Source organism: Aotus nancymaae, unplaced genomic scaffold (genome assembly GCF_030222135.1).
Source record: "Aotus nancymaae isolate 86718 unplaced genomic scaffold, 86718_ANA_hifiasm-v0.15.2.pri h1tg000059l, whole genome shotgun sequence".
NCBI lineage: Eukaryota > Metazoa > Chordata > Mammalia > Primates > Aotidae > Aotus > Aotus nancymaae.
In genome coordinates, this window is record NW_026988473.1 from 13050660 (window position 1) to 13060488 (window position 9829).

A 9829-nucleotide genomic window follows, 5' to 3' on the forward strand; every position below is an offset into this window, starting at 1 on the left:
CAGTTTACAATAGCAAAGACCTGGAACCAGCCCAAATGCCCATCGATGATAGACTGGACAGGAAAAATGTGGCACATATACACCATGGAATATTATGCAGCCATTAAAAAGGAGGAGTTCACATCCTTCGTAGGGACATGGATGAACCTGGAAAACATCATCCTCAGCAAACTGACACAAGAACACAAAATCAAACACCACATGTTCTCACTCATAGGCGGGTGTTGAACAAGGAGAACACATGGACACAGGGAGGGGAGCACTATACACGGGGGTCTGTTGGGGGAGGGGGGATAGTGGGGGGGTGGGGAGCTGGGGAGGGATAGCATGGGGAGAAATGCCAGATATAGGTGAAGGGGAGGGAGGCAGCAAATCATACTGCCAGGTGTGCACCTGTGCAACAACCTTGCATGTTCTTCACATGTACCCCAAAACCTAAAATGCAATAAAAAAAAAAAAAAAAAAAAACAATTATCAAAAAGATGAAACGTAACAAGTTTAAGATGTGGAGCAAAGAGAACAATTGTACACTGTTGGTGAGAATACTAATTAGTATGGCTATTGTGGAAGACAGTATGGAGGTTTCTCAAAACACTGAAAATAGAATTACAATAAATAAAAATAGAATAGTAGCAATCCTACTTCTGGTATAAATAGAATAGAATAGAAGCAAAATAGAATAGTAGCAATCCTACTTCTGGTATAAATCTCAAGAAATTGAAATCAGTGTATTGAAGAGATACCTGCACTCTTAGGTTCATTGCTGCATTATTCACAATAGCTAAGATATGGAATCAATCTAGGTGTCTGTTAGTGGATGAATGAAGAGAGAAAATGTGATGTGTATGCACAATATAATGCATACAGACTTTAAAAGGAAAAAATTCATTTGTGACAACATGAATGTTTGGAAGAAGTTATGATAAGTAAAATCAGCCAGTCACAGAAAGACGAACACTGCATAATCTCATTTATATGTGAAATATAAAAAAAGTCCAACTCATAGAAGCAAATTAGAACTGTGGTTCCTGGGGACTGAGTGTAGAGAAATTGGGGAGATGTTGGTCAAAGTTCAAACTTTAAATTACAATATGACTAAGTTCTGGGATCTAATGTACAGCATAAGTGCAATGGATAGGTTAATTAATTTGATCGCAGTAATTGTTATGCAACGTATACATATATCAAATCATTGCATTATACATCTCGAATATATGTAATGTTTATTTGCCAATTAAGTATTTTAAAATAGAAAAAAAAAATCTTTCTACTTAAAAAGTTCACCCCGTGTTTTAAAAAGGAGAAAAGAATAAAGAAAACCTGCAATTCAAAGTATGATTTGCTTTGTTCAAGGCAAAACGTGCTGCAGGATTTTAGAAGAGGATGGATGATTGTCTGATATTAGTGGTTGGTAAAAATTTATTGCAAGAAGTTAGTGATTATCCAGAATTAACATAAAAGGCATTCCAGGTAAGAGTAAGAAGATGTACGGAGGCAGAGAGAAAGAAACAGTGCAGTTGGTTGGAGTGAAGGCTCATGTAGGAGAGAATAAAGTGTGTTATCTGTCATCTTCTTTTCATGTAATGTCTTTGTATGATTTTGGCATCACAGTAGTTCTGGCAGAGAGTGATTTGAGAAGTATTTCTTTTCTAATGTTGGTGATTAGTGTTACAACCTTCCCTTTACGTGCCTCTTTAATGGGTTTCCACTAATTTTGATATGTTGTGTTTTCATCTTCTATCCATTAAAAATAATTTCTATAGTTATTATTTTGTTCTTTTTCTTTCACTCATAGATTATTTAGAATTACATTATTATATACAGTTAAAGGAGATACATAAAGAAGTGAGTAAACTGCATTTGGAGAATGTAAAGTTTTTGGTAGCAGAAACCTTTGGTAGAGGAATGTCAGGATTAGTTTAAACTTTGGGAACATGACTTTCCCAAAAGTGAGAACCTAGAGCTCAGGCTCTCTAAAGAGAGCAGACTTTGGCATTTTGTTCACATCTTTATGAGATGAAACAACTGCATTTCCTTTTTTTTTTTTTTTAAATATAGATACTGTTAGTAACAATGTATGGTATTCTTAAAAGTTGATAAGAGCGATTGTTAAGTGTTCTCCCAACAAAAATGATAAATATGTGAGGTAATGCATATTTAATTAGCTCAATTTAGCCATTTTACAATGAATACAAATTTCAAAACATCATGTTGTACTTGATAAATAGATATAATTTTATTTATAAATTAAAAATAAAATAATTCTGTAAAACAAAAAAGAAAAAGACACTGTAATGTCCACGACAAATTCTAAGATCACGGAATGTTAAATATTGAAAGGCATATGGAACATCCTCTTTATCTTATAGAAAACTCACAATGACTTACAATCAAATAAATAAATAAGTAGCAATTGGACTAAAACTAGAATCAGTCTGTATGCCTTTTATCCTCACACACCAATCTTGACATATTTGAATATGGATTAAAAAAACATTTCTGCGATGGATAATACTCATAATGTAAGCCTAGAATTGTCCTTGTGACTGCTGAAAATACACTCCACAATAGCATGAAGCAAACAATCATGCTAATGATAAAATAATCACAAATCAGATAAATGCAGTCACTATTAAGTGTCTGAAAGTATATATTGAGTTTCACATATTAATTAGTATTTAATTCAAGAATGGTATGTTGTTTGTGTTTTATTTACACAGGGCATTAATTGAAGTGACGGTGTTATATAAACCAATTTTTTTTTTCATAAATCATTCTACATGATAGTCTTCTTCTAGAAATTTTAAGCAGTTTTATTTGTTATTTCTTGACAAATTAGTCACAAACATAGTATTTTCTTGAAGGTTTTCCATGTATAAAGTATTAAGCATTTGACATTTCACATATTTACTATATAATGTAATTATATGATTACTATAATTTATATTGCCTCACAGACTTCAGGATAAGTGCTTTAAAAATATTTACATAGAATATAGGAAAGCATATGAAATAATTCTGTGTTATTTTAGCTCACCAGATGCTTAATTTTCTATATAATTTCCAACATAACTTACTGTAGAACATTTGTCAGATCACTCGACCTCAAAGGCAGGGAGTGTCTCTCAATTACTCCCATGACATCAACTTCCTTTATTGGAGTTACATGGTTGAGAGAAACTTCTAGTCCTTGCCCTTCGTTCTCAATCTATCATCTTATATTCTTGGTTCCTGTGCCCCTTTCGACCTCACATCTGTCATAGAGTAAATGAATTTTCTCTTTTTAAGGGTAGATCTCTATGAACATGAATAACTATAATTCATTTTTACTAATTTTCAATGAGCAACCTTTTTATTAAGTGTGTGTATTATCATTTCCACATACTTATATAAGGGAGAATAGGCAATCGATTGATAAATGCACTTATGAATTGTGTCTTAATAACATTAGGATGTTACTAATCATGTGATAAAAATAAGAACTCTTCTGCTTGTCCTTTCCCTGACATCATGTTAGGATCTGGACATCTCATTGATTTTCACTTTATGCCTTGAGGGTTTTCCTAAGTGGGTTTATTATCTCATTATATGATAACATGGAATATGGAGAGTGAAATAATTCTCATTTCAAATATAATTTTATAATCTGAGGGCATTTTAGATCATATAGTTGGATGACTATTTTATTTTTTAAAAATTTATTCATTTATTATTTTGAGATGGAGTCTCGCTCTGTTGCCAGGCTGGAGTGCAGGGGATGCAATCTTGGCTCAAGGCAACCTCCGACTCCCTGGTAAGTGATTATCCTGCCTCAGCCTCCCAAGTAGCTGGGATTACAGGCATGAGCCACTATACTCAGCTAATTTTTGTATTTTTAGTAGAGACGGGGTTTTACCATGTTGGCCAGGATGGTCTCAATCTCCTGACCTTGTGATCGCCCACCTCAGCTTCCCTAAGTGCTGGGACTATAGGTATGAGCCACTGCTCCTGGCCTTATTTTCTATTTTTTTAGAGACAGGGTCTCAGTCTGTCACACAAGCTGGAGTGCAGTGATGGGATCATAGCTCACTGCAGCCTTGAACACATGGGCTCAAATGATCCTCCTCTCTCAGTCTCTTGAGTAGCTGGGACTACAGATGGCTCTTGGTGGGAGAGTGTACAGAATCCAAAGAGATCAAGGGTAGATTGCTCACATTTACACAGGATCTTTGCACAACTGCTCAGATCTAGTTTCTAGGAATATCTCCCAGTTCAACACTATTTCACAATTGTTTCTTATAACCCTGCTTAAAATAATATATCATTAGCTTCAAATGCTATTTGTAACTATTAATCGTTGATTTCCTTTGTAATAAAAATAATTCCTCTTTCTTATGACAGATTACAATGAATCAATGGAAGATAAGAACCAGACAGTAGTGACTGAATTTCTCTTCATAAGTGGTAGGGCCTTATGCCACGGCTCTTATAAGCACCATGACTCATCCAATTTTAGCTTTTTGCTTACCCTTTTGTGGTTCAAATATTATCAGTCACTTTTCTATGATATTTTTCCACTGCTTTCCCTAGCATGTGCAGATACCTGGATGAATAAGTTTGTGCTGTTTGATTTGGCTGGAGCTATATGAGTACTCAGTGGTCTGATTATCATGGTCTCCTGTATTTGTATCCTGATGACCATCTTGAAGAGCCAGACTGCTGATGGGAAGCAAAAAGCTTTCTCCACTTGTTTTTCTCACCTTGCAGCTGTCTCCATCCTATATGGGACTCTTTATTTATGTTAGACTGAGTTCAAGTTCCTCCCTGGATACCAATAAAGTGATTTCTCTATTTTATACTGTGGCAATCCCCATGGTTAACCCCCTAATCTACAGCTTAAGGAATAAGGAGTTGAAAGACGCATTGAGAAGAAAATTTGAAAGAAAAAATTTTCTTACAGTTAGGTAAAGAGAATTCTATTTGTGTTGTATCATAGATGTGGATGCAAAATATATAGTAAAAACAAAACTGGACTGAGAACCAGAAGCTACATGTGAGTACTGGTGCTGACAGGTCATACATACTTTTTGCCCCAGTCTTATTTTATGTGACATAATAAGCATCTCAATAATATAGAGATGGACTGAGAATATAAATGTAAAAATATAAAAGAAGAAAATGTAAGTGAATATTTGAAAAATCTTGAGTGTGTGAATACTTTTAAATCCGTACATTAAAAATTAAAAGTTGGCCAGGCGCGGTGGCTCATGCCTGTAATCCCTGCACTTTGGGAGGCCGAGGTGGGTGGATCACGAGGTCAAGAGATCGAGAACCATCCTGGTCAACATGTTGAAACCCCATCTCTACTAAAAATACAAAAATTAGCTGGGCATGGTGGCGCGTGCCTGTAGTCCCAGCTACTCAGGAGGCTGAGGCAGGAGAATTGCCTGAACCCAGGAGGCGGAGGTTGCGGTGAGCCAAGATTGCGCCATTGCACTTCAGCCTGGGTAACAAGAGCGAAACTTCGTCTCAAAAAAAAAAAAAAAATAAAATAAAAATAAAAAAAAATAAAAAATAAAAAATTAAAAGTTAAAAAGAAAAGATCGAACTTCTCCAAATTCACAATTGACCAAAGAGAAAAACAATAGATAAATGGGTCAACTCATAAATAGGCAGTTCACAAAAATCAGAATACAAATTACTAAGAGTATATATTTAGGATGGTGTAAAAGTAATTGTGGTTTTGAACTGTAAATTTTGAATTATTTATAACTAGGCTAAACACATCTTTATTAATCAAAATTGGAAATAATTGTAATTAACATATTTTTGCCAATGAGAAATAAGTTTATTCCTGTAGCATAGAAATCTGTTTTTCAAGATGTTGAGCATTGTCTCTGCTACTTTACAACCCATTTGAACTTGAATAAGATAATCAGTCAGATTTGCATTTTGTCTAACACAATTTCCATAGTCTAAAATAAATATAAAATAAACAACAGTAAATCATTAGCAGAAAACATAAGGTGAGAAATGTCCATTAAAATGATATATAATAATATAACCACATTTATTTAAGAATGTATTCTAATATCAAATGGCAAATTCTCACTGAGTCTTGCTCCAAACCGCTTCTTTTCCCACTACTACAACTTTGAACATCATAACATCCGTTGTACATAATGTGGCTCAAGTGGCAGGGCTGCTTGGACTGCAACTGGAATCTTCCACAGAGCCCTTTCCTGCAGCAGATCCCATTTAACACTAGCAGCCTTTGTGCCACTTGGTATAAGGGCTGGAGCAATATTCTTAGCTTTGGAATATGTTGCCTCCAAAACCTACCAAGACACTGCCTCTATTTGTGATTTTTCACTTTAAAGGAGGTGTTCTAGTATTCTAAGCACTGAACCTGCAAAAGCTTTCCCTAAGTGTCCAGACTCCCATATCTTAATACGGTTTATCTCACACCCTCAGCAGCACATGTGTTTTACCAAGGTCTGCAATATTCTAGTAACTACTTGTGTAACTTGCTGTGTCATTATGATGTTATCGGTGTAATAAATCTGTGTGATGTTTTGAGAAATGCTTAAGTGGCCAATATCTTCAGTCTATATTTCCTTGGGTAGGAAAATTTACACTAGTTTTAAATATTCGTTCAATTTTCCAACATGAGGATCAACTTTTGCTCTTACAGTGTTTGCTTTCAGTACTCAAGAAATATAAAATTTCATATTCTTCATGAAACATCCTTTCCCCTTTCATTTTAGTAATATTAGGTAAGAAATTGTGAAAGAAAAGAAATAACTAATTCAATTAAGTTACTCCAGTGACAATTTCTACAGAAATTTTTTCTGAGAAATTGTTAGATTTGTATAAGGATTTTATGTTTTTCAAAACGAAATTTTAATTAAAAATTACTCTGTTTATATAAAATAGTTCACCAGGAAGTATGTTGTATATATTTAACTCTTAAGTCAACTCTTGTTAACCTGGTCTCAGTGAGTATAGCATGCATTTAAGTAAAGGGTAAACAGCATTCCTGGTGAAATAACAGTCATGGTTTCTTCTTAAGTTGTTAAGCCTTGCCACTAGATGGCAGCATCAACTCATCAATTACGATAACAACATTGTCTCGTGTTTCCTTTACTAACTGAAAGCACTACTAATATTTTAGGTTTGGAATTTTGAAAGGCCGTGAAGTCCAAAGTTTGTGTGTTAAGGCCCATGAACATTTATTCCACAGGAAAGGACTGGAGCTTTCGTTAGATTCTCTTAAGTTAATGGCACGAAAATTTTTAAAATCGCTGAGATACTCGCACGTTAGTATCTTTTGATTTGTGAAACTAAAATATAAAGGGAGAAAACAATTTTCCTATGATATATACAAGAATTACGGCATATCTTTTCTAGAAGCACATAGTTAAGAGTTTTTGACTCCATCACTGAACATTCTTAATAGCTCCTTACATCGTCATAACTATCATAAATAAAAAGGCATAAAGTTAGCTGAAAATATTTTCTAGTCTGTCATTTGCTCCTTTTCAAATAAATAAAAGTGAGTAAAATGTATTTTTAAAAATTACTGCTTCCATAATTTAATATCGACCATAGATTAGAATGTTTGGCAAGTGTTTATTTATGTGTTTCTATAGTTACATATTTGTATTTTACTCTATTCAGGAATTTAAAAATATCCAAAAAGTAATCTCCTTCCTGTTCATGGGGTAATACTTACATATTAATAATGGTAATCATGAAATGCTAATGTTAATTGGGCTGTTGGAACACTCTTTCAGAACAATGTTAGAAAACTTTTAGCAACAGGGGATGTTGCAAGCCCTTTAAAAATCATTTCATTTTTTAAAAAACTCTATAGCCTTGTAGTATAGTTTGAAGTTAGGTAGCATGATGTCCCAGCTTTGTTCTTTTTGCTTAGGATTATCTTGGCTATGAGGGCTCTCTCGTGATTCCATATGAAGTTTAAAGTGGTTTTTTCCAGTTCTGTGAAGAAGGTCATTGGTAGCTCGATGGGGATAGTGTTGAATCTATAGATTACTTTGGGCAGTATGGCCATTTTCACAGTATTAATTCTTCCTAACCATGAGCATGGAATATTTTTCTATCTGTTTGTGTCCTCTCTTATTTCGTTGAGCAGTGGTTTGTAGTTCTCCTTGAAGAGGTACTTTACGTCCTTTGTTAGTTGTATTCCTAGGTATTTTATTCTCTTTGTAGCAATTGTGAATGGCAGGTTGCTCTTGATTTGGCTCTCTGTTTGTCTGTTATTGGTATATAGGAATGCTTGTGATTTCTGCACGTTGATTTTGTATCCTGAGAGTTTGCTGAAGTTGCTTATCAGCTTAAGGAGATTTTGGGCTGAGATGATGGGGTCTTTTAATATACAATCATGTCATCTGCAAATGGAGACAGTTTGACTTCCTCTTTTCCTAATTGAATATCCTTTATTTCTTTTTCTTGCCTGATTACTCTGGCTAGAACTTCCATCACTACATTGAATAGGAGTGGTGAGAAAGAGTATCCTTGTCTAGTGCCAGTTTCAAAGAGAATGCTTCGTTTTTGCCCATTCAGTATGATATCGGCTATGGGTTTGTCATAAATTAGTTCAACCATTGTGGAAGACAGTGTGGCGATTCCTCAAGGATCTAGAGACAGAAATTCCATTTGATCCAGCAATCCCATTACTGGGTATATATCCAAAGGATTATAAATCGTTCTGTTATAAAGACACATGCACATGTATGTTCATTGCAGCACTGTTTACAATAGCAAAGACCTGGAACCAACCCAAATGCCCATCAATGACAGACTGGACAAAGAAAGTGGTGGTACATATACACCATGGTGGTACATATACACCATGGAATACTGTGCAGCATAAAAAAGGATGAGTTCATCTCCTTTGTAGGGACACGGATGAATCTGGAAACCATCATTCTCAGCAAACTGACACAAGAACAGAAAACCAAACACCACATGTTCTCACTCATAGGCAGTTGTTGAACAATGAGAACACATAGGCACAGGGAGGGAAACATTATACACTGGTGTCTGTTGGGGGGTGGGGGGCTAGGGGAGGGACAGTGGGGCTGGGGAGGGATAACATTGAGAGAAATGACTGATGTAGGTGACAGGGGGATGGAGGCAGCAAACCACCATGGCATGTGTGTACCTATGCAACAATCCTGCAAGATCTGTACATGTACCCCAGAACTTAAAGTGCAATTAAAAAGAAAAAAAGAAGAAGAAAAAGCTCTGTAAAGTGGAAATTATTCAAGAGACAGAAATCCTTAGGTTCCTAAAAGTGGAATGACTTTCCTGAAGCTACATGAGAGGAATGGCAGCTACAGATGTCAAATTAAATTCTTCTTGGTTCCCAAGCTCTCTTTTCTCTTTATTGAAATGTCTCCTTTACTATATATTTTTTAAATTGGAAAATATGTAGCTCAATGATATCAGTTGTATTGAGTCATCTGTCTTTGTGCCAGTATCACCCTTCTTTGACACTTCCTCTTTTAGAATGTTTATTATTTAATATGTCTTATCTTTTGGGCCCCACTCATTTTTCGAATTTTTCTTGATATATTTCCTAGTGAAATATTTTATATAAACTTAGAATAATTTCTTAATTAACACTTAGTTTTCAAAAATATAATCTGTATACAAATCTGATAATTTCTCAAGGAAAAATTTCTATAGAAAGGTGTCAACTGGAGTAACTTAATTAAATTAGCAATTTCTTTTTCTTGACAATTTCTTACCTAATATTACCAAAAACAGCAGGTTTTTTTTTTTTTTTGTCATTACTGTACTTCAGTTTATAAGGACATGAGAA